The 27,832-nt window shown below is 39.5% G+C and overlaps 1 long non-coding RNA gene across 2 annotated transcripts; it reads right to left on the bottom strand.

Moving 5' to 3' along the window:
* Window positions 1–2,000: 2,000 nt before the first annotated feature.
* LOC113482326 lies at window positions 2,001–26,911 on the bottom strand. Of its 2 annotated transcripts, XR_003398824.1 has the most exons (5): window positions 26,792–26,911; window positions 23,033–23,115; window positions 8,742–8,910; window positions 2,682–2,746; window positions 2,001–2,381 (listed from the first exon to the last, which is right to left on the bottom strand). It is a non-coding gene; the product is annotated as an uncharacterized LOC113482326 (long non-coding RNA). The 2 variants fall into 2 exon arrangements; XR_003398825.1 differs by lacking the exons at window positions 8,742–8,910; window positions 23,033–23,115; window positions 26,792–26,911 and adding an exon at window positions 3,235–3,398.
* Between the last annotated feature and the right edge of the window lie 921 nt (window positions 26,912–27,832).

Below are 27,832 nucleotides of genomic sequence, written 5' to 3'. Positions count from 1 at the left end.
AAACACGTTAAAGGATAAATAAAAAGTCAAGGGTAGTATGAACTAGGGGCTTGAGTAGTAACTGGGTATCAGACAAGGGAGGGATCAAACCTACACTGGAGAACTTAACCATTTCTCTGGCTTTTTAAAACATAATAAAGGAAAGGAGGGAGACAGGGCTAATTAACTCTTACAGACTTTAAAACACATGGAACTGGCACCCAGAATGACAAAGCTGGCTTGAGATGTTATACTTACAGTAATGCAATAGGTTCTTTTAATTTGCTTCATGTCTATGTGACCACAAGGACTGGAAAACATTTTTCTCCTTTACAAGTGAAAGCTGGATTTTTCCTTCACCAAATGAAAAGGACAGGCATGAAAATACAAAAATGTATCTCTGTTGTCATTACAACTCATATTTGCTGACTTGAACCTCAATAAAATACTCCACAAAGGCATTGCTTCCCAATACCTAATTATGATGCAAATTCACCCAGTTATCCAGACAGAGCTGTTGTCCCCTATGACATTTGGATAATCAATCTTCTAAATACCAATTAGGTTTAAAAAAAGTCCCTAGAGGGGTACCGTCTGAAAAAGAAAAACCTCACTTCCCTCAGATCTTTAGATTTTGTGCTTGCAAATCTCTAGCAGGTTCAGCTTTAGTCTTCATTTTCCCTTTCCCCACTCTATTTTGATCTATGAAGGTAAGCAAGCTCTGGCTCTTGGTGCAGCTGCTTTGAACAATCCTGTCTTGATTTTTTAACTTCATTAACCTTGACCCCATGAAGCTGAGCTAAAGAGCTTCCTTCCCTTTTTATAACCACGTTATTCATTTCACTGTTCAGCCTAGACTTCTGACATCAGACTTGGTCATCACTGAAAACTAGCAGTAGTTATCTTTCAGCACATATGTTTTTTCTCATAACAAGAATTAGAATGTGAGATGGGGGTGTAACAGCAAGAACAAGGGATTCACCCTTTGTTGGCCTGGCACATTTAGATAAATAAATAGATATACTTAATTTTCTATGCTGAGGAGGCCTAAAAGATTTACTTCCATAAATTCTGCATGATAGATAAAGTAAGTATAACCCTGCACAGTGGTCCTTTGTACAGTGTCTTTTCGTTAGGGTAAGATGTTCTTTTATTATGCCGTAAAACAAAGTGTCATGGACAGATCTTGGAGTAAAAGGAAAGGATCCCATTGATTGTGTTGGGCTATGGACCTCAGTCATGCCATGACTCCATCTTCTGAGTAGTATTCCCAGTTACAGGAGAAGCTGAAGCCATCTGTAGGGGACTGAACCCAAGCCTTCCAAAGTCAGTATCAATTTTTGCATTGTTTTCTGTGGCTCATATCTTGGATGAGCTCTGTTTTCAAACCATTTTGTTGCCTGGCAGCTCCAGCACAGCAATCACTTCCATCCTGTTCCCTAATGAAATAATTCCTGCCGTGAAGGTTTTCGTCTAGATTTCCAGAATTAGCAATACTGCCAGGCACAGCAGCAGTATCTTCCTGTGTGCACATTTACTCTTCTTTTTTATTTGTTGTCTTGGAAGTATCCCATATCCTTATAGTTATTCAGCTCACCTTCATTTATTGCTTGAGATGTAGCAGGCATAAGGAACCGTTCAGTAGGCAGTTGCAAATTCCCAATTATCATCAGTGGAACTGAGACTGTGCACTGTGAAATGAAAAAGTAACAGGCGCCTGTTACGGTAGCCATTGTGTTAGAGGCTGCAGCAGACCATTGCATCCCATCAAACAGGCTGATACGTTTTGCAAGGTATAGGGCCCTTTCAGCAATCACATACAACATTAAATAGTGATGTTTTAAACATGCCCATGATCCCATCCATTGATGACATTTCAAAGAGACAGTCCAGACAAGATCCTATTCAGTCTGTCCTCAGAACGATTCCTATACTCAGCATTTAATAGCTTAAAACATAGAGGGAGACCAGAAGACATTTTCCTTGAAAGTGATGTTTGTGTAATTTTTAATACTGTTTTATTAAGATTGGCAATAACACGAACATTTCTAGATCACTTACCAAGCTGTTAGTTCACCCTAACCAAACCCAAGGCAAACACAGGTAAAACAGGTGGGAGTAATAGTTGAGAAATTGGAAGAAGGTCCTGTTCATGGCCACCTTCTTGGTGACATGGTTAGCAAAGGGCCACTCAACAGTTCCTCTTCTAAGCACGAGGAAGAGGAAAGACTTTATGGCCTGTGGAATTTGTAGAGCACAAGACAGTCCAATAGTGAAAATGCTGATGTGCTGGTAAGAAAAAAATCACAGCTCTCTTGTGGTCTACATGACAGAAGTTGACAAAATTGGTAGCTGGTCCTCTCTACAATTTCATCCATGCAAGCTCTCCCATAGCAGTCTGTCTGGAGAATAAGAGGATATTATAACTATCTGATTAATACTGAAGTTTTTAGCAGACTTCTCTTTTGCAGTGGTGTGATTCTGGTCACATCACTCAAAGACTATGGTCAGAATATTCAGGTAACTAGCCATTTTGGGTACTTTGATTTTTGAGAAACTTTATGAGAGGCTTGATTTTCAGAGTGCCTACTGTGCCCTCTTTGAAAATCAGGCTACTAAGGAGTTTCTCAGTTTCTACATGGGTACACGTTACAAAGTTCAGGCAAGGACAGGCACAGTACACCCTGACACAGAGTAATTACCTAGAGTGAAGTTTGTTCGGGCTAGTGCCATTACACATCTTCTGAAAGTCTCTGGCCATCTGTAGCTGTTGCAGTAAAGAGAAATTAATCAATGGGAGAATGAAGTGGGCTTTTCTGACTCACATATCATCCATGGAACAACTAATTAAGTCTGAGTCATCGAGCCTTTACCTGAGAAGGTACAAAAAAAAATGAGAACAATTGCACTGTGTGTCACCCAGTCCTCGATTTGGACCAGGATATTAAGTTTCAGATCGCAGCTGTGTCTGTGATGCTAGCACCAGGAAGAAAGGGTTTGTTTCATTTTTGTATTTAGGCTGAGCAAATCTGATTTGGAATTGTTGGAAAACAAACAGCCCTGGAGCATATACTTTTAAAAGGTAAAACTTTTCCAAAGAGAATCACACTTTAAGATTTATTTGATATTGAAAGAACAAAAGAATATAGGTTGTTGGATTACTGGCTGTTTTGGAACAGATCCTTACAAAGGGGCAGAGAGATATCTATTTTCAGTGCATCTTTTTTAGGCAAAAAATATGGATTTAGACTTTACCTTCTACATGTCATAATAGCGTGGCACATTCTTTACTTAAAATAGTTGTAAGAAGGAACAGTTAAGTTCTCAGATGGAGTCAGATAATCTGAAACAGTAATAGACTTCTCACAGGTATGCCTCACTCCCAAGAGAAAGAAGATCTAAGGTGGAGTTTCTTTGGCTTTTCTTCTTCCGTGTCAATTTCTGTGAAAGAGAATTGAAAAGGCAGAGAAGGAGTAAGAGGATCAAGAGAAAATAGCAGTGATGTAGAGGTAGAAGAGACAGAAAGGGAGAGATACAAGGTGAGCACTTGAAGTGTAACCTTGAACAGAGCTAAGAAAAAGGAAAATAGGCTGACAACTGAGTGGAAAGGCATGTGAAGCACTGAACAAAGACATTCCCACTTATCTGATGCCTTTTTTATTCAAGTAAATAGGACTTTGCCTTTTCTGTGAATTACAAACACTGCATCAACAATTATTTAACTTCATTAGCTTTAAAATAATCTACAGCCTTTTTAATGAAAAAAACTGGATGAAAAATGTTAACTTTCATAAATCCTCCATCTTCTTATACTAATGTCTCATCATGATGCTAATATCACACCTTTAAGATATCCAGGACCACTTGCAAGCTGCTTTACAATGCACTTTGCCTGCAGAAAAAAATTAGCTGTATGCTGTCTGGGTAGACATCAAGTTTAACCTGAGTAATGTATACATGTTTGTGTTCTGAAATGAGACAGTCCCACAGAGCGATATTTTTTAGGAATTTTAGCCTGACCTCAATGTAACTCTAAATGAAAAGCAAACTTTGCTACTGTTCACTCTACTCCCTCAATCTTAAGCATTGGATTCTGGCATAATCCAAAACTGCCATTAGAACGACATAATCTTTTTAAGAATCAAATCTTGCTTACACTAAGGCAAACACTTTGACAAATGGGAGAAGAGCACCATCTGGTGACACCAGGCACATCACTATATTCTGCTGCCATTAGGAAATCTATTTGCGGTGTACAGCCTGTATTTTGGAAAGCCTGTCTCAATGTGTTTTAATTCATTATTCAGTTATGCATAAGCAATACAAGAGTGAACTGCCTGAAAACAAACCTGAGCTGACAGTGACCCTATCTCTACTGTCCCTTAAATCACTGAGAAGTTCTTGTAATACAAATCAAACATTTTCTGAATTGTTCTGAGCCATTTTTTTAGGAGGCTTTGGAGCAGATTTTATGGGCACCATGAAATGCAGCCCCAAGTTTTATTGCTCTGGACATTTCAAGGTTTTTCTGTGTGTGATCCAAGTATTTTCTTACAGTGTTCAAGAAACTTGGCTTAGCTGTCTTTTCAAAGATTTTCTTTTTCCCCAGAAGCAATTATTAAGAAAAATGAATTACCTTTTGCCATTCTAGCTATTCAGAGGTAAGGAAAAAGCATGGATCTTAACCTGACTATTATTTGCAAATCATAGCTAATTTCAGCATAAATTGAACCTGAATATGCTAACAAATAATATACTTGATTTTTCTGAATAGGTTCTTTTTCACAATGATGATGGCACCCATTTCATTAAAGTTTAAGGGCAAGTTAATGTGAATTAATTTAGGAATTAATAAAAGCAGTTAGTAATTATAATAAGCTTAGAAAACATTTTATGGAATTTTAGTTTGCAAAGAACTAGTTTTCCAAGGCTGTGGTTTGTGCAGATTAACTCTCTCAAACTTCAGAAGCTGTGCAAACCCCCTAAAGCTCAGGGAACCTTGCCAAAAATTAGATAAAGTTCAAGAATGTGGGAACCATGGAAGTTCTTAACTGTTACGTGGGACTCAAGTATATAATTCATGAAAAACAGGGTCATATAATTACCAAGTTATTCTTTATTTTATCATGTGAACCTGGTCCACATAATACTGATTTAATCTTTTATTTAATAAGATAATAAAGCATTATATCTCCAAAGTGTAAAGTTAATCATCAGAGTCAGCTTCAATGGGGGTTCTTGCTTTTAGAATCAGGTGTCTGCAATTCAGTCTTGCCAAAGATGTCCCATAACAGAAGGATAAGATTTCTCTGTGGCAGATTTATGTGTTCCAGACAATATTATTTCCTTTTCTGTGTGCCACAGAGTGATACTATGGCAAATATCTCGTGCATCTAATGTCGGTCATGTGGTAACTCAGTTTGGAAACAGCCATAGATGCGTGATCCGTCTTTATACTGCACATCCCACTTAGTTGCAGTCATACAGGTAACATTGGCTATCAGTGCTACCTGCATTTTTTTCCTTCACAAGTGCTATCACAAAGGAATCAACTGACTTGAGTTTGGATCTCTTTGAGGCTCTTTTGTTGCTAATTAAAGGACGGGTCATTTAAAAAAGAAACCTCTTCTTGAGTTTAGCATCAGTAATGTTATTAAACAATGAACATTAAAAATTCAGTCTCTCTAAGTAATGTAATCAACTTAAATCAGGTGATTTAATATATCTAAATCATATATCAATATGAAGGTTTTTCTATCTGCTTTTTTTGGCTATTGCAGCCTTGGAGATTTTTTTTTTTCCCCCCAGAAACCACAAAATGAAGAAAACCTTTCTTGTTTGTTTTTTAATTAAAACAGAGACTTTCACCTAATCTCTTGATTCTGGGAGCTGGTCTTTAAACAAACATTGACTATTGCGAGGCCTATAATAAAAACAGGGAGAACTGGCAATGCGTTATTACACAGCTTCACATCCTTTATGCAGAGCCACCTAGGATAAAGATTTACCTCTAAGATTGTTAGCATTTTTCTTATCGGTCAACTCAAAAGCAGCCGTTTGACTGACTCCAGTGACTGTGTTGGATTTTTTTATAGTTCAAGGCTAATGAGGTCTTTTTGTTGTAGAATTCTCCTAGCAATTTATCCACTGTCTCCAATAGTTCATATTTGTGTGAGTTTGAAAGGCTGGAAGAAATATGTTTGGAGTTATACTGCATATCCCCGAAGCATGCCCTCTTATCAGTGACTGTACCTTTTAGAAACCGAAGATGGAGAAGGATGCCTTGTAACTTCCATGACTTTTGAAATTAGGAAGAAAGCTCCTTCAGGTACGCAGACACCTGGGCTATGCCATATGCTGTCCAGTCTAGTTTGTTCGGAGTGGCCATTAAAATTGCAGCTCATTCACAAAGCAAGCATTAAAAGCTCCAGCAAGCTCTGCTTGCCATTGCTGCTGCCTTCTGTCTCAGGATCCATGTTACTTTTGCTTAGTATAAAAAGTAAGTGTGCAACTACCTCTTCTCTCCTAAATCTGCCTCTGTGTGAATTATAACCTCTTCTCGCTTCTTATCTCTTGGCTCTTAGAACTTACTGGTACTCCTTTAGCACCATACCCCTGGCTGTGAGGGTCTGTGACTGCAGAAACATGTTCTTTCTCTTATTCAGACCTTTGGTAAATTAAAACGCCATGCTATAAAACCATCCTTTCCCTGCAGATGGACTTAGCAAAAATTACTTCCTTTCACTTTGGGAAGCCTAGGGTGGGAAGCTGAGCAGTGAGCTCTGAGCAATGCTATAAATTGGCAGTTCAGCACAGTCCATATGGAGAAGAAATGACTGGATCCAGTAACTGCTTCTAGGAGGAAGATGCAGTTGCCCCCTTTAATTCAGGGACTATAACTTCCACAGAGAGAATAATTAACCTTTTACTTTGACTATTGTTCTACTGAGCTTAAAGCCACTTCTCTGTTCTCCTCTCTTCTGACTACAATCTCTCTCAGCTCCCTTTTTACTGCAGATTTAAAGAAAAAATCTGACAATACGTTTTCTTTTTTGTCAGTCTCTGCTTCCCTAGCTGTCTGCCTTGTAGTCAATCCTTCTGCTATAATTCCCCCTTTGTATAGCAGAAAAAATCCTCCAGTTTTCTGATTTAGAAAGTAGGATGAAATGAGCGGCATATGCTGTATCAGAACATCACATCAGGATTCACCTGGCTTTATTTCTGGAAGCGTGTATGAAGTGAAGCAGCATGCTTCACAGTTCTCAGAGAAAACAGGTCTGTGCTGATCTGTGAGACAGAGAAACGTCAAGTCTGCCTTCAGTAAGATGAAGTGAACTGGGGGTTCCAAGGTGAGATGGCAAGCAGCAGCTCTCATGCCATGCAGTAAATCAGAAGTACCAGTGATTTCCCATAACCTTGCCAGCAGAGGCAGAATTTCAAATGTTGAGCCAGTTCTGAAGAGAGACTGGTTTATGAAAGTCTGACTGAATATATGCTGAAAGGTTGTGCAAAAAAGTCTCCTGTTTCACAAGAGAAACCAAAGAAAAGAAGAAATGCATGGTGAAAGGGTTAGTTTTTTAAGTACAAGAGAAACAAAACATAAAGAAAAAACTCAGTATCTCTGGCCTTTGACTTTGGTCAGCTCTAGACCAACCTCTTTCCAAAGTGTTTTACGTAACTCTTTCATTTTAAGAGTATTTTGTTCCATGTCTCATATAGTTCTTCAGGCAATCTGGACTTGAGTCTGACTGTTAATATATTCTGTCCACCAGAACATGCTCTGGTGCTAACAGGTAACCCAACACTGGGCAATACTATTTCATACAAATCTGGTTGCCCCACGAGATGTTGTTCTGCTTGGGAACCAGCATGTTGATGAAGCATCCATTCTGATGCTTTTTCACTGAATTCCATATCAAATTCACTCCATTTATAAGGCAAAATAAGATTTGTCTAACTGCCAGGTCTGCACTTGATAGAGTATCTGAAAATTTAGCTCCATTTTTTTCTGCCATGTAGTTTGTAACTATCTTTGATAAGAACAGATATTCTGAGATCAGGACTGAACTGTAATTTTATTGCTAAAGCATAAGGGGAGATAGACTGTATCTTGCTTTTTCTATAGCAGTATTGATTATCAAAACTTTTAGTAATTTAAAAAAAAAATCAGAAAAGGAGATAGTAGGTGTTGCAATGGGGAAAGAGTTAATACTAGAGTAGTAATCTGCTTCTGCGAAAAGCCTACCCTTGACACTGCAGAGGAAAACTAAACTACTAGTAATAAATGTGTATAATTGTGTAAGACTATCAAGTAAGACCTTTCAAGGCCATCAGATTATCTGTCTAAACACAGTATTTAGATTAATCTTCGGATATCACTTTAGCATGTGCAGTAGTTTTAATGACAGTCTTTTCCAAAGCCTACTGAGGTCAAAGTAAAGTTTTCTGTTGCTTTATATTGAAGCAGGCCAAAGAATTAAGTCATTGAGTCAAAGCTGGATAAGTGTATGTAGGAAGTAATAGAGAATATCATACTTTTACAGACTTCCTATCTCTAACTGCACCCATCAGTGGTAGAATATTTTCCATGTTTTACATCTTTTCCATAATCAAACTCTATTTTTTGAATTCATAATCTTTATATATGGCCTTGTTTGGGTTTGTTTGTTTCTGGATGCAACCCATTACCCCTAGTAAGTGTCCTTCTATTTGTTAAATTAAGTGAAAATGCCACATCAAGTAATTAGACTGGCGAGAACTACCTGACGTACTGAATGACAGGAGCTGATGATCCGTCTGGTCCGGTCCTCTCCACGTAATAAATTGCTGGTGCTTCCATTGCACAGAATGAGACGTTATAATTACTGATTACATTCTTCTGTTCTTCTACGTTCTTTTAAGTTAAGTGGAAAAGATGGGATTTTCCAGGACCTGTTTGAAGGAACATAGGGCAATAGTGCTGTGAAAAGGGTTACAAGGAAGGCTTTCTAGAGCAAAAGGGAGGGGAAGATGCAGAAGGGGAAACATGCACAAGGAATGATGGCTTTACTTAGGTTCGTGGTGCTGGAAATTTCACAAGATGTGATGGTGATAAAATGCTGCCGTGGGTGAGATATAAGCATGCACAGGATGGCACCAAGCAGCAATCCGTACTAGGGGCCAGGCTTCCTCCAGGTTTAGTCAGTGGCCGTTGTAACACCTCCTTTAGTAGTAACCCAGCATCTCCTAGTCTGTCAGAACTCCTGGCAATGGTAGCGGTAGCACAGTGTCCCCTGAGACACAAGCCTTATGGGCAAATATTTCTCTCCTGTCCCTTACAGCACATTAAAATGTGGAAGAGTTAGAAGTGCTATGGCATTCAATACCGGGGCACATCACAGGTTATTTCCCGGGCCTGAGGTACAGTGTCTTTAACAGCAGATGGCAGTGAAGTTAAACAAATGGGTGGAAAGAACCGAGAATAAATGTGTTTTGCCTGCTGGATGGTGTTGCTGCAGATAACTCATAGCGCTCCGTGCATATTCAGACAGTGCTGGGTTCATTTCCAGTGCACAGATCACCCATGGCACATTCAGGTAGCAGAAAATATTAATTCATCCATAGCTGTTTGTAATTCAAGTCATGTTTATTTTGTTCGTCATGTGTTTGGTTGTCGAAACAGTGGAACAGATAAAATCTGTTATTATTTCCATCTTACATCCATATTTAAAACCTATGAATAGCTGAACAGATGAGGATGAAGCTCAGTTTCAAGTGAGTAAACTTTTATTCTTTATTATGTATCTTGTGCTACATCTGAGAGAACAAAGATATATCACCATGGGTTGTTTTTAAAACTTTTATGATGCCAGGATTTTTACCACCAAAAAAGCTGTATGAAAGGGTTAATAGGATATCAGTTTAAAGCCACGAGAACAAAGAGATTGAGAGTAAACTTTTACAGTCCTGCCTTACACTTTACATTAATCTCACTTCTGGTGGAAGGATGGGAGAGGAGGATGTTTGTTTTCCAACTTCCAGCAGGAAAATGATGGAGATGTCAGCACAGATATTTGATTGCAGCTTTTAAGTTCCCTGCCTAAAGTGAAAAAGGGATGAAAAGATATTATGGATATCTACTTAATGTTATTAATATCTTAGTTCCATAGCGGTGTCATGAAAAAATACATGCTTGCGGGGTTTGTGATTTCCAATCAGATGCTAGACCATCAAATTTCTATTTCCTTATTTACTGATCAGCACTTGATCCACCTGAGGAAACCCAGCATGCCTCTCCCTCCATCACATACCAAGTTAATTACTCAGCCCTGTATGATTATTCAAAGCACTTGAAGAGTGCCTTTCATACAGCACTCAAGGCCCAGATCTTCATTTCAAAACCTGTTCAAGACCGTAGCAAGCTGTGGCTAAAGTCCTCAGCTATTAACAGTGCTGATCTGAATGTCAATACTGTGAGAGCAGAAGGAGAGGAACCTTTCTTGTCCCGCTCTTTTGGAGCATTAATGCTCTGTAACACAGACGTGGACTCTGCAGCTCTGTTCCCAAGAGAGGTATCAAGCTAGTGGGACTGCTCAGAGAAGAGAGGGCTTCAAGGCTGCTCTCAAGAGTTTGATTGCCCTTATCATAGCATGCATAACTACATATTGTCTTTCAAAGCTCATATTTACACGTACTATAGCCTGAGTATGCTTTTAATCTTCCAGTTATATTAGAATTTTTGCTTTAAAAATGTGCATGACACCCCAGCAGACATATTTATAACAAGCAAGGGCACAAGTCTCAATCATTTGTGAAGAAGCAGCCCTTCTTAAATCTGTCAATCAGTCCATGCACAAAATGCACAGAGCATCAATTGCTTTTTAGGTTATTTACTGTGACTTATGTATCTGCCAATAAATCTAAAATACAGGTCAAAGAATATGCAGCTCAAGTAAATCCATAAAGCTTTACTAACTACCCCGGATTGCCAAAGCTGAGGTCATTTCCTTGTTGTGAAAAATACTGAGGTCCATAAATTATTTTTATCACCTCTGGGGCAATGCAAACAGTTTCCCACAGATGCTGAAAGTATGATATGTTTTTTATTTAATATCAGAACACCACTTTTACACAGCTCTTAAAATATGAGGTCCAAGATTCTGCTTGTGCATTAAGTCCCCAATTCAGCAACATATTAAAACAGATGCTTCAGGTCCTGACATTAAACACGTGCCAAAGTGCTTTGTTGCATAGTCAGAGATTGCTGAATTGGAGCCTAAAGACTAAATCTTTTCCCATGAAACTCAGAATTTACCTTTCATTTTCCTTCAAGGAAAACAAGGCATTTATTAAAAACAATATAAATAAACATTTAGAAACACTCAGAAAGGCTTCTCTTTCAGAGATCTCTGGGTGAGCAATACCTCTGGAGGTAAACCTTGGGCAAAAGTTGATGTACCATTTTTTTCAAGTGGTGTTTATTTAAGATTTAGCTATCATTGTTTCCATGAGGAAAATAAAACCACCTTGAACATGTAAAGAACATAAGGATGAATGGTGAACATCCTACAGAGAACTTTGTTGAAAACACCACTGAATTAACTTACAGTACATTTGTTAAACATGAGCAGCTCTAATAATGACATTTCATTTAACAATGCCCTTTGTCTTTTCAGTTCATCAGTTACCTATTTCAGTAATGAACTGCAGTCATACCATTCTGATTTTCTCCTAATGTAAAGGCTGAGATCACTTCACTTGCAGTGGAGCGTGATGCTATTATTCTGTTTGTTGCTTAGGAAAGAAGCTATAGAATATATCACAATTGTAATTGGCTAACAAATATTAAAGTCCCTAATTGGTAAGGATACCAATAATTAAAAAAAAAAAAAAAAAAAAAAAAAAAAAAAAAAAAAAAAAAAAGAACAAAAAAGAGGCAGAAATGGTTGAAAATGCTCAGCATATCTATTTCATGAGCAGAGCAGTAAGTATTCATCTGGGAAAAAAAATGAGCCACGCATTAAACGTTATTTTAATTTTTTATCAACAGTCCATGCATAGAACTTAACAGCAACGTTTTCAGTTAGGATGAATAATCTCGGTCACAAAAATAAAATGGAGTTGTCTGCCCTATTTAAGGAGGATTTTCTAAAGAACTAGTGGAAGTCAGATTAAGTGGGTAATGTTCTACTTATACTATGTAAACACGAGACAGATAAAAAATATCATAGGTCTACTTGATATGATCCCTAAGTCTTACAAGGGGTAATGGAGCCTATTTTCACTCATTTGCCTACTTCTTTTGGGGGTTTCTTAAATTTCAAAAGCTTTTTCATCGCCTTTCTAGCTGCAAGAGATATATTTTAACCAAGGCTGCTGTTTTCACCTTTATATTCACCGTGATACATTCAAAATATTTTGAGAGCTCACCAAAAACATTTAATTAGCAGAGACTGGTGTCCACCACTTCATAATCTTTTCCCAGCTGAACCAGATCTGCACAATTTACAATAGATCTTTGGAAAACCGCTTTTTACCGTGTGCTGCATCTATAGATCTCTCTCAATTACCCACAGTAAATTTAGGCATTGTACAAGAGCAAATTTTACAGTCCATGAAGAGATGAAGTGAAATCTAGATGAAATTCATTGTGACAGATCCTCAGTTAGTGCCCTGATGTGTCTGTATTACAGAAGATAGACATTCTATTAGCATGGAAGCTCCCATAATGGACTGTGAATCATTTCAGGTAATAGAGATGCCAACTGGAATGACTGAAAAGCACTATTGAATTCCATTAGAGCTCTTTGTTTTTAAATCAGTCATTTCTTCGTGAATATCCAACTATATACTTCTTGACCCTAGCTGAGAGTAATAATTGTGAACTAATATTACAAAACATTAATCTGAGTTACTGTTCAATTAATGTTTCTGTTCGAGGGTTATTTTTATGCTGCAAATGTGAAGGAGACTGTGGCTTGTATTACAAATACGTATTTGGACTTGAGCTAGTGCAGAATGCAATTTTCAGTTATATTTCTGTCTCCACTGTATTCAGTCTCATCTCATTAGCTGTAAAAAGACTCAGGTATTGGCTTTTTTTTTTTTTTTCTGAAGTCATCCTACCAGAATAAAATAACTATAATCAACAAATCTATAAAGATAAACATTTTTATAAGGGATGCCACAAATAGTCTTCTTTCATTTAGGTGCTTGGTTAATTATCAGCAAAATAACTAACACCATATCCTGTTACCCAAACAGCCCCACCTTATCTATCAATCATGTATGATTTATCAGACTTGATAATTGCTTGGATAATTAACACAGAATTTAGATTTACTCTGTGTGCTGAAACCTCAGAAATGCCTGTGTAATTGCCATTTGTGTAGTAGATGAAGTTATGAATAATTCTTTTTCACATAAATATGAAGGCTGGAGTGCACGCAGCACATACTTCCTCACCCGTTGCCGTTAATGCAGATATCACGTCATACAAGTGCTATGGCACTGTCACATGTTAACTATAGGTATATAATTAAAGTAATTAAAATACATATCTATAAAAATAAGGGAAAAAGCTTTCCCTTTGTAACTACCGCATGCTTCTTTCATGAGGAAGTACAGAAAGAAGATTGAAGGAAAAAGTCTATTCAGAACAGTGGCAACTGGATTTGAATCTCTGTAATATTCGCACATAAATCCTTTGGGAAGACTTTAAAAAGAGTAGGCTCTATATCTTCTGTCTACGATCATCTATTTTCACATCAGAATGAGCAACATTATCCTTATATGCTAGAGTATCTGTCTACAGCTTGAAAATGAGACTCTCCTTAATGTTGTAATGACAGGTGTAAGATTAACTTTGTTAGGTGTCTAGCCACTCATGCAAACTAAATTAAATTAATGGAACAAATTTCTCTCATAATTAAGATAAAAATTCATGTCAGCTGTAACCTTGCTGTACACTAATTATATACAAATGATTTATCATCTGCTTCGCCCAGAATATTAATCCTCAACTCATTGATAACTGCAGCCAGTGTTAAGAGATGAGAGTTGATTAACTATGACAGATTGGGCGACCACAGTACCAAGTGCCTGAACAACCGGTGAAACCAATGATATTCAAATAGCACTTCTTATTTAAAAATGCATTCCCATGGAAACAGATGCATGTTTAATGAGGGATATGGAGATTATTTCAATAACGACTGATACTGGAACAGTGGGCAGAACTGATCAATAATAATTAAGCCCTTAGCCTTGTTAAGATATGGTTCTATAAAGCAGGTTATATACACATTAGTGAGATACTAGTTCAGGCCATGTTACATATAATGTCTTCATGCATTGCTGTTATTTATTTTTCCTACTGCAGAAGCTATTCCATAGTTTACAGATGTTAAAACTCCAATAATCTGGTCTTGGCTCTCACCAGCTCTACTAAAAAGAAGAAGAAACTGATGCCACAAACAGTGCAAGTCCAAATGGAAACTCCTGTGATAATTATGCTGTGGGAAATTTCTTTATGAAAATGTCATTCTACAAAAAAACCCCAACCAACACAAACAAAAACCAACAGCTCTGGAAGCATCATCTGTTAAACAGGATACTCTTTGATCTTTAGGAATATGATGTTACATTTTACTTTAAATGAAAATTATTAAGATTAACTTGTAAGAAAAAGCTATTAGTTGGTGGGATTTTTTTTAATAGCTGATATGTATTTTAGGGAAGATTGTTAGTTAATAATGTATCCTTCAATGAATAAAAAAATATGCAAAATTCTAGACATGTTGAAGATTACAGGTTTGGGCTTGGGTTTTTTTAGTATTAATTCTGTCTCCCTGGGACAGCTTTTTAAAACTAATTGCTCATTGAGACTCCAAGAATCCCTGTCAGAATGAAGAAAAAACCAGTCTTGTACCTAGGCATTAATAAGGCACAACCAGGAAGCTGAATGAACTAAGTAATATTGCTGTAAGTTAATTATTTTCCTGAAAAGTTGGTGTGTCTGAAGACGAGTTATGTGTGAAAAGGAAGCTTAATTGGTAATATAAACCTGAAGGCAATTATGAAGTTAACACAGAGCGCGAACCTGTTATCCACACTGGTAAACTGGGACAAGCCACGTGAAATACTGCTTGGTTTGGGGTGTAGAGGTGTACAGCCTGGCCTTCAGTGAACAGACCGATGGCGGAAAGAGCTGGAGAGAGGTTCCCAGAGCTTCTCTCCTAACCAGGCACTGCAGTTAAAACTCAAGCTTTCCCCTTGACCAAAGAGGCGTGATTCTGATACAAAGGAACAAAATCCAAGAAATTGGCTCCTATTCTGTGTTGGCTTGATGACTGAATTTTAAGAGAGCCAACTTTTTTCAGTCTGCTAATTCTTAGTATGAGGACACCTATTCCTTTGGAACTGGCATGGCTTATTTCACATAGGCTACACCAAGATTATGTTTTAAATGTGAATTTGAGGCCTTTCTTGAGCTCACGTGTTCCTTAATATCCACTCAGGACCTGGCTGAACACAGGTGCTCCTGTACAGGTAGCTCCAAAGATTGGCTCTGATGAAAATATGAGTTCCTACTACTGACTTCAGAGACAGCTGAATGCCAGCTCACTGCAGGGACAGGCTGGAGACAACAGATGGTGTGATGCAGGTTTTTCAGTGCTTTGTAGTGACATTGCAGGCTGGTATCGAGCAGACAGACCAGACTACCCTCTAGAAATAGTCAGCATTGCATGCAGCCTGAGCTTCAGCTGCCAAGAGAAAAAGAAGGACAGACCCCAGCCGTCCCAGTCCTGGCAGTCTCAACACATGGATGACAAATCAGGGGCTGCTTTATATAGTCTCAGCCTCTCAAAAAATATTTGAGTCACTAGCACAGGAAATAAATACTCTGTTTCATGATAATGGTCCTTTTCAGGCTCCTGTCCCATGAGGGACATTCTTTTAATTTTTAAAAACATTTGTCTTCTGTTCTTCAAAAGAAATTAAAGTCCCACTTAAATGAAAAAGAAAATATGAACTTTATGGGAAATAAAAATTCAAACATTTCTTTCTCTACATTTCTCACTATTTCAGGGCTAATTGCCTTTGAATTTGTAAATGCAGTTAATGAGAAGAATCATATGTGTATGGAATTGAAGAGAATACATGCAGAGCAAGTCAAGTACTTGATATCCAATTTAACTTGGAGTTGGATATCAACTTTAAACAAGCAAAAAGGCCATAAGCTTTTTTCATCATCTTATCCTTAGGGGATACATTTGTGCTACGAACCTAATCAACTACAGTACATCACTGATCTTCTACACCAGTGCTAATGAATGAACATTTACATGGCAGAGCAGAGATGGATCATCAGCACAGCAGGTCTGATGTGGCGACCACACATTGCCCTACACATTTCTATCAAGATTCAGTGGGTTCAAAAGTTTATGTGTAAACTGCCTTTCAGGTCTTTGGGATCACGGTACAGAAGCAATCATCAGTAGAAATAAATTATAATGAAAGCATAAAAGAAGTTCCTCACATAATATGACTTCTCTGAGAAATTCTATACGTAGTGTGCCATGTAAACTTTCATCTACTGTTGCTAACAACATCTAGTAAGCAGGTGAGCTAGACTATGTCCACACCAAACTGGTGCACCAGTGGACTGCACCAGAGCAAGCATCTAGCAGACACAGCAGATTAGGCTGTACTCCAGTTTTCAGATGCACCTTTTCCAGCAAAGCAAGGAGCAGTTCCTGTCAATACAATGGTCCCATTCAACACTGTGGCCCTACTGCAACAATTATGTCACTGCTGTGGTGGCTGGAGTATGTTGCAGCTCAACAGTAGCTACTATTGCTACTATTCCTCTATTCCTCTTTTTTTTTTTTTTTTTTTTTTTTTTTTTTTTTTTTTTTTTTTCCTGTCTTCAATTCAAGAAATCCAGTCATGAAAATAGTTACCTGCCTTTCTAGAGCATGTAAGAGTTAATGGACCAATTTCAGGGGAAATGCCAATGTGAAAGGCAGTGGCACTCTTTGCTTAGGAAAATAAATTAATTTAAAAGACAGTAGCACTAGTTAGAGAGAAGGCATGCAGTCATTTATCACATCTCTTCTAGCAGAAACTCAGCATGGACATTTGGCAGTGACAGTGTCTAAATCCAGCCTTCTGGGAGTGGCTAAAATGGGTCTATATTGGTTAATGCTACTTCGGGTGACTGCTCGAGGTAGGAATTAGGAACACACTGGTAGCTCTCATTGCTACCAGTTAGAGCTATAGCAGATAGATGTCAGTTTGCTCATACTGACACACGAAAGAAATTACACCACCTTCGATTGAGCTCCTCCTGTTTAACAGGCACAAGGAGAAGCAGATGCCAAAAATGGATAGTGTTCTTGTCCTAAATCTCTTTTGCACAATGAATTAGTCTTACCTCAAGCATCTTCTGCTCTCTCCACTCAGAGTAAGAAGTAAGATTATGCACTGCCACCTGACTTCCCCAGCAGTTACACTTCATTCCATTGATCAGGCTCTGCAAACAATGCAATTATTTCATAGGAGAGTGCAGTGAGCTCTAGTTTTGCTACTTGCACTTATTACTGAGGAGCATCAAACTACCCAGCCATTTTCCTGCAGCCATCTTTAAAAAAGGCAATGATCTCAATGTGCTGCTAACCTAATGAGGGCTGTGTGTGACAGAGTTGTAGATACATTTTCTCACTAGCCTAATGAGGAAAGTGACAGACAGTGAAACAGTTCACACTTGAGTAACTTTCTAGTCATCAGCAACTGCAGTGTTCATGGTAGCAGAAGCCAGAGAAGGGACAGAGAGATATACAATAAATTCACACTGGCTCTATTGGCCAGAATAAGTTATCACTAGGATAGAGGTCTTGGGGCAAACTCCCTTAGGAAATTCAAACAAAAAGAGTCAATTTAAGGCATCTCTAGCAGTGCATTCAATTAAAATTAAATTCAAAAACTAGGATCAGCTGTTGGGCTGTTAGGCCACCTGCCCAAAGGAAGAAAAAAAATTAGAGATGTAACGAACCCTTACTCCTGATGTCTGCAAGCTGCTTGCAAATGACTGAATAGTACTGGCTTCCCACAACCATCATTCAGCACGAAGTCCAGTTCTTTGCCTCTCACCCCAAGAAGGAAACTTAGCACAGATAGCTCATTATCCATATTGACAGAAAATGTTTGCATGAAAAATTATGTCCTTCCTACATTTTTAACATACTGGCCACTTCTTCCAGTGAAATCGTTATTTCTCAAGGGAACGTGACTATGAGCCAAGCCTTGGAACATCCACTGGTACAGCCTCCAGGACTGATACCACAAGGAAATAGCAAAAGCTGTGCAGAGCTATGCACTTCTCCAGGCAGCATGTTGCTGCACCCCAGCACCTCCCACTGCCCTGACAGTCAGGTATAGGGGTGGAGAAGAGACATGGCCCAAGTGCAAGTGAAGGGGCCCTTCCCAAAGATGGGAAAACCAACTGGTCCAAGAAGCGTTTCACTTGTCAATGGTGTGATCCAGGTCTTGAAAGGAAGAGATGCCACATCAGACCTCCTTATCCCTTCTTGATCCCTCTCCTTGGATATCGCAGTTTTCACCGGTGACAAAATATCATGCCTGCCTCCCTTCCTTCTTCTCTCAGACAAAGAGAGAAGACATTTGATGCTGCTGGGACAAATAAAGCAGCAGCTGCACACAGACCACCTACCTAACCCCAAAACTGTCCCCTTGTGAACTGACCTGAATTTTTAAGCAGAAGGGACATTAGGAAATGAACATTCTTGTGGTTTCCAACCTGGATCCTTCTGCTGTGGCCCTTCCTGCCACATACAGGAACCAACACGTAGGCAGAGGGACAAGCCCTGTTAGTTTGTTAGTTTTCTAGCTGTGCTGGAATCACTTCATAGAGAGCTGTGGACATGTTTTAGAGGTGCGGCAATTAGGTATGGCAGAGCTCATGCTGCCCTTCCAGATCTGGTGCTGCTCTGCAGGCAGCGATGATCTCCTCTGATTTTCAGCAGAGCTCTACATAGCCCCTTCTTTGAGCAGCTCTGTGGGAGCTGCAGATGTCCAAAATGCTTAAACTCACCTCCTCCTTCACCAGTCACATCTTCACTGAGCTCTGCTCAATGGGGCTGCTGGGCACGTACACAGGCTAGAGGGTGGTCAAAATACCTCCCAATGATCACAGCAGCAACTGATGAACCCTTGTGCAGTTAAATCCTACCCTGCAAGAGCAGTCTACCAACCCCTGGACAGAGCACATATCACAGTCTTTTCCACTGAGGGCAGAGCAGCCAGCTCTCTGGTAGAGCTTTTGCTTAGTGTTAATTAGCTAATTCTCACAATCACTCCATAAATCATTTCTGCCCCGGCTTTGCAGGCTGGTGGGGAAGTGAAAAACTTGCAGGAGTCACCAGAGGCAAAGATACAGTTAGTCAGGATCTGAACTCAAACTTCTGAGCTCTGGTCCTCAGCTCTGGCTGCTCAACAAAAACATATTTATGCAAGCTCACTATGAGCTTGGATGAACTGTTGTTTCCTGTGACATTTCTCCTTGTGTGTGTGTGAAAGCGTTGCCTTTGCCCGCGGTTCAGAAGGTGACTGGGCTCTGAGTCAGGCGCCTCTGTTCTGCTACCACATCTGCTACTGCTTCCCTCTGCGACCTAGGGCAAGACATTTAAAGCCATTGCACCACACGTGTCATTTTGGAAGAACCCAAAATCGCTTCTAAAATGCTGTTGTGTCAGCACATCACGTGCAGGGCAGTGCAGTTCAGGGCTACGCTCATTTGTTCCTGGATGGCTCTGGACCTGGGTATGGGCTTTGCTCTGCTTCTGGCCAGAGTCAGGCCACATCCCCCACACAGAGCAGCCATGCACCACCTGTGCATGCTCTGTTTTCTTCTTTTTGAAAACACAAAAGCATGCGTCCAATGTAAATCCAAACAACCTGGGGGGCATCTTCCTTCAAGTCGCCTAATAGAGAGGACTGCAGACTGTACTGCTGTAGCACAACTGGTGCAGCGTTTGGGCTGGACTTACAGCTGGGTGTAAGCCAATAAACACTGGGATTTTCTAACGGACATAAGCAAATTAGGTGCTTATCTCTCCCTCGCTTTCACTGGGGCTCAGCATTCAGTTCCTTTAGGCTATTTTAAAGACCCATGTCTAGAAAAAGAAACTGGCTTTTATAGATGCAGCACAAACATTAAACTACTTTGAATAACTCTCCATGTGGAACTGCTCATGTGCAATAAAAATGGCAGCATTTTCCAGGATAAATTATCATTCGTTTCTTGAAATCATAAATCATTCACTTCTTGAATTATTTGGGTGTCAGGGGATAAACTGTTAAATCTATATTTAGTATCTAACTCAAAGCCTTGCTTGATTTTTGTAAGCACTGCATGCTCTTCAGCTGGGAGAACTTGTACGTCAAATCCCTCAGATAAAAGTGCTTAAATTTGAACTTCTATGCTTACTCTAAAAACTCCACCCAACACTTAAGGGTAATCCACAAAGGAGACTGAAAATTAGTTAAAAACTGTTCTGAGTATTTTCATAAAAATTACATGGAAGGCATTCCAGCTGGAAACGCATTTAAACTAATTTTTCATCAATGTCTTCTTTCTTGTAAAACTCTGTCTTGCTCATCACAGATATCCTGGAACATGATAGTTCTGGCCCCAACAGCTGTGCGCTGGATCACCCAACAGAGGCAGCGAGTGAAGAACCAGTCATGTTGGGGAAAGCAGTCGGTTGTGTCAGGCAAATGGGGCATCAGGACGGGAGAGAGCCCGTGGTGCCATGCTGCAAAGGAGAGATGTACTGCCCTCGTGATGGGAGGTGGGAGATGGCAGCACACTGTGCGATCCTCACCATCAGCATACTGGATTTGACACGTCTGTATACCAGTAATCTAACTGCAGCCCAGGTGATTTTAATGCCCTGAACCATTCTGAGTGTCTGCAAACGTTTGTTCAGGTCTAGGTATGGTGCAGCATTTTTAGATGGGCCTTAGTGAAACTGTTCCACTCCCTGCGTATAGATGGACACACAGAATCTGCCAAAAAAAATGTTCAGCCAACCAGGAAGTGTCAAGAAGATTTTATACAGGAAAAAAGATTTGAAGAAACTCAGTGGTTAAGTCAATGTTCATTTTACTTTGTAATTTACCTTAACTGATCCTGTACGTGAGCCAAAACCCCCAAGACAAGAAATGTGTGCAAAAGATATAAACCTGTGAAATGCTGGGACAAATAGTTTCTCCTCCTCTAGTAAAATGAAACAGCAGCTACTTGTCAAAAGAATCCACGTGCCAAATCTGTAAATATGCTCTACCTCTTTTTATGCTGCTGCTATAATTAATGTAAGAACCTTTAAAATTCCTATCTGATACTTACACTTGTTATAGCAACATATTTAATTCCAGAGCTACATCTTTTAGCAGATTCTTTTACTTCATTCAAATTACTAATCGTTTAGATTCTCTCTAAAAGTCTTTCCTCCCTCGCTCCCCATGCATGCTTAACCTAATTAACTATAAATGAGAAAAAATGCTATTCACATAAAAAGAAAATGTTAACCTATAAATTATCCAGTGCTCCCTCCTGAGGCTGGCAACGCCTCTCACAGAAAAGCTCAAATGTTGGTGCAGTATTCTTGGCTTCCTATCCAGTTTCTGCCACCCAAGATCATTTTATACAATGCATTACTCTGCCATTTTGTACATCTGGCAACATTTGCTGATACTAAGTCCTCTCCCGTGTTTTCAAGATTACACGAAGGAGGATTTCTAGGATGATTAATTGGAGAGGGAAAATCATTCCTTTACATTTCAAGGAACATTTGCAGAAGACTAATGGTCATTTATGGAAATATGGCCTCTTTATACCCATTAATGTCTTCCAGTGCTCCCTGTGGGTCACACAATTAACCACCCATTTGTGTTTCTTTGCTGCTGTCTTCCCAAGTCCTCTCAGTTGTCGTCATCTGGTGAAAATCTTCTGCTTTGCCACGGCCAGATCAAAAGCCCACTCAGGTCTGTGGGACTGAGCCATCTAAGGGACAGGGTCCTTGCTCTATATGTTTCTCCTCAAAATCTACTTTTTTCCAGAGGTTCTCAACTGCACTTTGCCAAATTTCACCCTGACAACCTTTTCCAACTGTATTTGGAAATCCAAATAAAAAGTAGAGAAATACAATCCTTTAATTCCTCATTCTATTCCCACACTTTTGTGACTTTATTCATCTCACTCTCCAGTGGTGATGGAAAGGACTTTGCTCTACCTAGCACAATGTTGTTCTGATCCATAGCTAGAGCTCTGAAGTACTCTAGTATCTTATTGTTATTGTCATTATTATTATTATTCATAATTATAACATTAATTTCCAGTGAAACCAGACGTAACAGATCCCTGTCCAGAAACATGACAAACATGTGTCCAGGCACTAGGTCACATCACAGGCACCACCAGGGATGCTGGGGCCCAAGGGAAGACTGGCACCAGGCATTTCTGGGGGAAATTACCTTTCCATCACATTTTCCACAGTTCCCTGCTGTCTTCCCCTATTTCCCTGCCACTGCAGGACTTTGTGTCAGGGCCCTGAGGGCACTCATAGGCCTTAATGGCTGAGGGATTAGTGTGACAGGTTATGTTGCCCCTTTTTTCCCCTTTTGCCAATGAAAGGAGACTGCCCTGGCAACAGCCTCTTACCAAGACATTTGTATGCACTCTTTCTTGGAACTGGCACCTAACCAGGTCTTGGTTTAACTTACCACCAGTTCTATCACACTGCTCAATGGTTACCCCATGTGCTGCCTGTGAGCTGCAAAACAGCTGTATGTTAAACTGGGAAGGCCAAGGTGCTTACAAATGAGCTAAGAAGTAGGGGCTATCACACATGATGGGAAATCTCTTCTTTCCTTACCCTTTCATTATCCTTTCTCATTTTAACAGAAGATTAAAAAAAGTACACGTATGTTGAATAAAAGGCATGGTGTTATCAAACTATTCATACATAAGTGGTATTACGTTTGTTATTACCATCTATGTAATGATCCTGGAGTCAGGAAATGAGTTCTCAGCTGTTCCACATCTGTACGACATGAAAATTTCTCTGTGGCGACCTGAAAATGAGAAAGATGGTTCTAAGGACTGAAGCAGACATCATCTCTGCTCCCTGTCAAAGGGCTGCAGCCACATCCCTTGATTATCTCCTGTATCCACAGTTGAGACACCACAAGGAAGCTGATGTTTCAGACAATGTTGGAGTCATTCACAGAGTGCTGGTCCCAAGCACATGCAGTGGTGTCACCTTCTAGTGGAGATGGCTGACACCTAGAACAACCTCTCTTTCCAGAGAGGGAGGAGTTACAGCAGTCAGTGAACACCAGGGTTGGGTATGTGTTGACATCTGTGGTTTGCTACAGTTTCCTTTGCTATCCACGTAACTTCTTCAAAGTGTTTCATGAAGTGCAAAATACCAACACTAGGGGTTTTTGCCCTTGATATCAAAGGAGCCATACCCAAGCATAGAAGAAATGAAGAGAGAAAAAGGAGAAATGAGGACAATACTGATAAAAAGAGAGGAATGCTATATCAAAACACGGTAAGTCAAAGAAGAGACAAACTGCTTATCTGTTCGTTCCCAATTCCCTGAAATTTTCCCCATTTTGATGGTGCTTAATCACAAGCTGAGAAGAGATAGGCCCTCCAGCTGTGCAGAGACAGCCTCATACCAAAACAGGAGAGAGAAGTATAACCTACTTGCCATTCCTGAACACAGTAAAAAGAAATGGGGAGAGAGAAACCAGGAACAAACTGCTGGCATTTTGCTTTAGCTTTCTACATAGCAAAATCATCAAGACATGTATTTAATGAGTGTGTGTGTATTATATGCCTCAGGAAACACTGCAGCCATTACACAAGTTAGTTGAAATTTTTATAACTACACAAGTCTGATAAAATACCCTTATTAAAGGGGTATATATAGGGTTGAGGAGAAGATAATGCTATCTAATTTTCTTATTTTCACATTGCTTCAGGGTGATTTACAGCACTTTAGCAGAAGATGCAAAAGCTGTTCCATGTACATTTACTCAGGTTCTTACCTTGATCTTCCTGCAGTAAGCCCCGTGCTCTTTTCTGTGGTCACTCAAATGACTGAATCAGGACCACAGCACCCCGCAGACAGACCGCATCAAACCTATCCACACCATTCTCTCCCCACCTCCTCCCTCACAGTTAATACCAGCATTTCATGTTCCCCGGTTACCTCCGGTGCCGTATCCATTTCCTCTCTCCCATTTCCCTGCAGAGATGGAGCCCATTCCTGCAACCCTTCCCCAAGGGAGCATCAGACAGTCCTGCAATTTTCCATGAACATCCCGCTTCCAATTCCCACACAAATCCTATCTGCCTACCTCCCTGTTTGCTACTGAGAGCCCCTTTCATGAGTGGGTTTGCAGAAATACAACTGCTAAGAATTTTAGTCAATTGGCACTAATTATAGTTAACTGTAATTAGGGGCACATTCACAGGGGGGAGGTAGGGCTGACGGAGAAGAAATATAATTCAGTATGCTTTCAACTCTGTACGCACACTTAGCTGAGCAGGGTTAATAAGAGCATCAGTCTGGTTCCCAAGCACACAAGAGGTAAATAGAAGCCATTTTTCATGTTTTATTCTGCAGAGTACAGTTTCACCATGGTCCGTTTTACAAGTGAGGTAAATGAGTCATAGAAAAAGCAAGTAGCTTGACCAAGGCTTTGCAGTAAGATGTCGGCAACATAGAGCACTGGAGTAACTGCTTTCCAGCCCACTTCATCCTCACGAGAACAAAATCTTGTATTATTTTTATTATTACTATTATTGATGTGCAATACCTACCCTCATCTCCAGACCAGAAATTTTAGGCTAAACTGTGGCACAGCTGCGCAACTGAATTTAAATTAATCAATCCCTAATCCCTGATTAGGGGTGCACAGCAAGAAGAAAATATCTGAGAGAAAATAAATTTGTCAGAAACAAAAATATTATTTGCGAGGCTAACATCCTGCATCAACTTACAATTGATAAGATTCAGTTAGCAGCAGTGGAAAAATATTAGAAAGTCTATTAGGAGACACTTAGGTGAATACTGTGTTCCAACCTTTGAAATCCAAGCTGTGCTTTAAGATTGTAACTATCTTTTTGCTCCAGAACAAAAAAATTGAAAGGCACGACTATTAAGCAAGGATAAAGGTTGAGTCATAAGCAAATGTCATGTTATAGATTTACCTACCAACAAGAAGCCAGCAGGGTTCAGGTCACAGGTTAATGAAAGACATCCAAAGGTCATTCAGTGATTATGTGAGAGCATGAGTTTTATAGGGCACGGGGACGACAGACACTGACAGAAGATTTATACCAGAGGTGATGACACTGCTACGAATACTGCTGATAAAAAGAGCCCCAATATCAGACTGAACAGAATGATGAATGGCGCACATGTCTACTCACACTTCTCATTATAAGCTCCTTCACTCATGGTGGCACTTAGCGGCATTTATTTACTGTGGTTTGATGGTACTGAGCAGAAGCACAGTATATCTTATACTTTAAATGTAGACTTGCCATATAAAAATGAAACAAGAGATAAGATTAGACCATTGAATAATTGCCCAGCTTGCCTGCAGAGATTATGTTCACTAGTGCTAACATTATTTTTTCCCTAATGTTCTAGTGTATGAACAGCCCAAGTGAATTAATTTTCTAAGGCAGAAGGTCAAAGGAAAATAACTGATAAGCGTTGTGCCTGCTATAGAATATCACTTTACAATATTCTCGCCTCCTCATTTGTCAGATAGAGAATAAGAGATAATATAATAAAGGTTTATAAACATATTTTTCGTCACGCCATATTTAGTTTTACTTGTCCCAGGTGCTATTTTTCCTTGGGGCTGTTGGTAGGAAAAGGATCAGAGAAGTCAGCCAAAAATGTCAAATAATAAATAAAAAAAAAAAAGAATAAACCTTAGGACCAAACCCAAGAAAAACTGAGACCTGATGAATAACATGCACTGCACCAAGAAACTCCTTTTCAGACTGTTATATATTTATCAAACCACTGGAGTGTGAATTTATGAATAAGTCTTATCATCTTTCAGGCAGCAGGCACAATAAAAATTAGAACTACAAAAAATTGTGTGTATTACAAAAGGTTATTTCTATCAATTCATAGGTATCTGTAGATAGGAATGTCACAGAAGAAAGTTCTGTATGTCTTTCCACTTGTACCTTCACCCAGAGATGGAGCAGTACTGCATGACGTCATATTTAACATTTAGTTGGACATGGAGCAACATAAATAAATCCCTACTCAACCAAGAGGTGGTGTAAACAGTGTACATAATTTTAAGAGGTGGAGACATGTAACATTCTGAGCATACACTATCATCATTCTCCAAGATAGTTCATTTAGTTACCTTGCGTGTACTGCCATTATATACGAAACAGCTATATTTTATGCTATATCCATCTTGCAGTACCTGAATGTCTCTCATGTAATAGAAAAGGGAGGCAGCCACAGAAATGCATTGTTATTATTATTTCTGTCGTTACTGTTTATTATGGTCCATATTGCAAGCACCAGTTTCACAGAGGTCATTCGGGTAAGCAAAGGTTTGTTACAACAGAGATTCACAGTCTGGTCCTGGAAATTTGCAGTGGCTTCTAGATGTCACAATTATGCTATGCCTTGCACTCACGCGTAATGAAAAGATGCTGCCTCTCCCAAAGAGCTTGCTGTCCCATAGATCTGACCTCCAGGAGGTAAAGGCTGGGGTCTGCACGCCTGCACACAGGTAGGACATCACTTAGAGTGCGAGGCATTTGTTCACTGGAGCACTGTATGCTTCTGTAATAATGTTGTGTTAGGTCTTCCATCTTAGAAGAAGTACACAGGAAAGCCCTCCTAGCTGATTGTTGTGGCCAAGTTTTAAAAAAACAATTTCTTGAAAGAAGGCCAGTGCATCCAAGTTACAGCCTCTAGCCACTCTCTAATTAAGGAACAAAATGTTAGCATTTAGAAAGGGGGAGAGTATTTCCAATACACTTTTGGAATACTCCTTCTCCATAGAAGAAATACGTAATAAACAGGGGAAAAACCCCACAACATACCTGCATTTCAGAAAGAAAGAAATACTTCCTGGCTTACCTTGAAAATCACATATTGATATCTAATGTCTGAAGAGCATCTGAAGGTCCAATTGATCCCTGAGGATAAGGAACTCCAGATGGAGTCTGACGGACTCCAGAAAACTAGATGTATTTCAGGTAGAAGTTGCTGAAGTGTCATATCTAGTTAATAGAGAGAAGAATTACAGTCGCTTACACTTCTGCTTGACTAGGAGGACTAAGAAGAAATGTAAATGCAAATAACACCTCACCCCTGTGCAGCACATGAGACCTATGCACTGCCTAAGCCAAACAGAGACATAAGCGGTGCTGGCTTTGGACCAGGCTTCTGAAACATTGTAAACTCCAACCTGAGTGAAAGAAATGTCTTTTGTTACCGTACCAGATAATCTACCAATTCACATCCCTAATATGAGTCACAGACCAGCCATTTTTAGCACTGATTCTCACTCATCTCTTCCACCTGTGCCCAAAGCAGATGGACATATCTATATTTTGTTTAAAGAACCTCTCAATTTTCCAGTGTTTTCCAAGTACTGCACAATAATTTACCAAAAATACATTTAACCAATATGTCCCAACAGCAGGGTACTTGCTAATCTTTGAGATCTTGGTACCTACTTTCCCCTTTGCGAAAACCAGTGTAATCAGTTTTATCTGACAAGG

The sequence above is a fragment of the Athene cunicularia genome (assembly GCF_003259725.1).
Source record: "Athene cunicularia isolate RWA chromosome 7 unlocalized genomic scaffold, athCun1 chr7_part1, whole genome shotgun sequence".
NCBI lineage: Eukaryota > Metazoa > Chordata > Aves > Strigiformes > Strigidae > Athene > Athene cunicularia.
The sequence above is the reverse complement of the archived record's forward strand: the minus strand, read 5'-3'. Positions and strand labels throughout refer to the sequence as shown.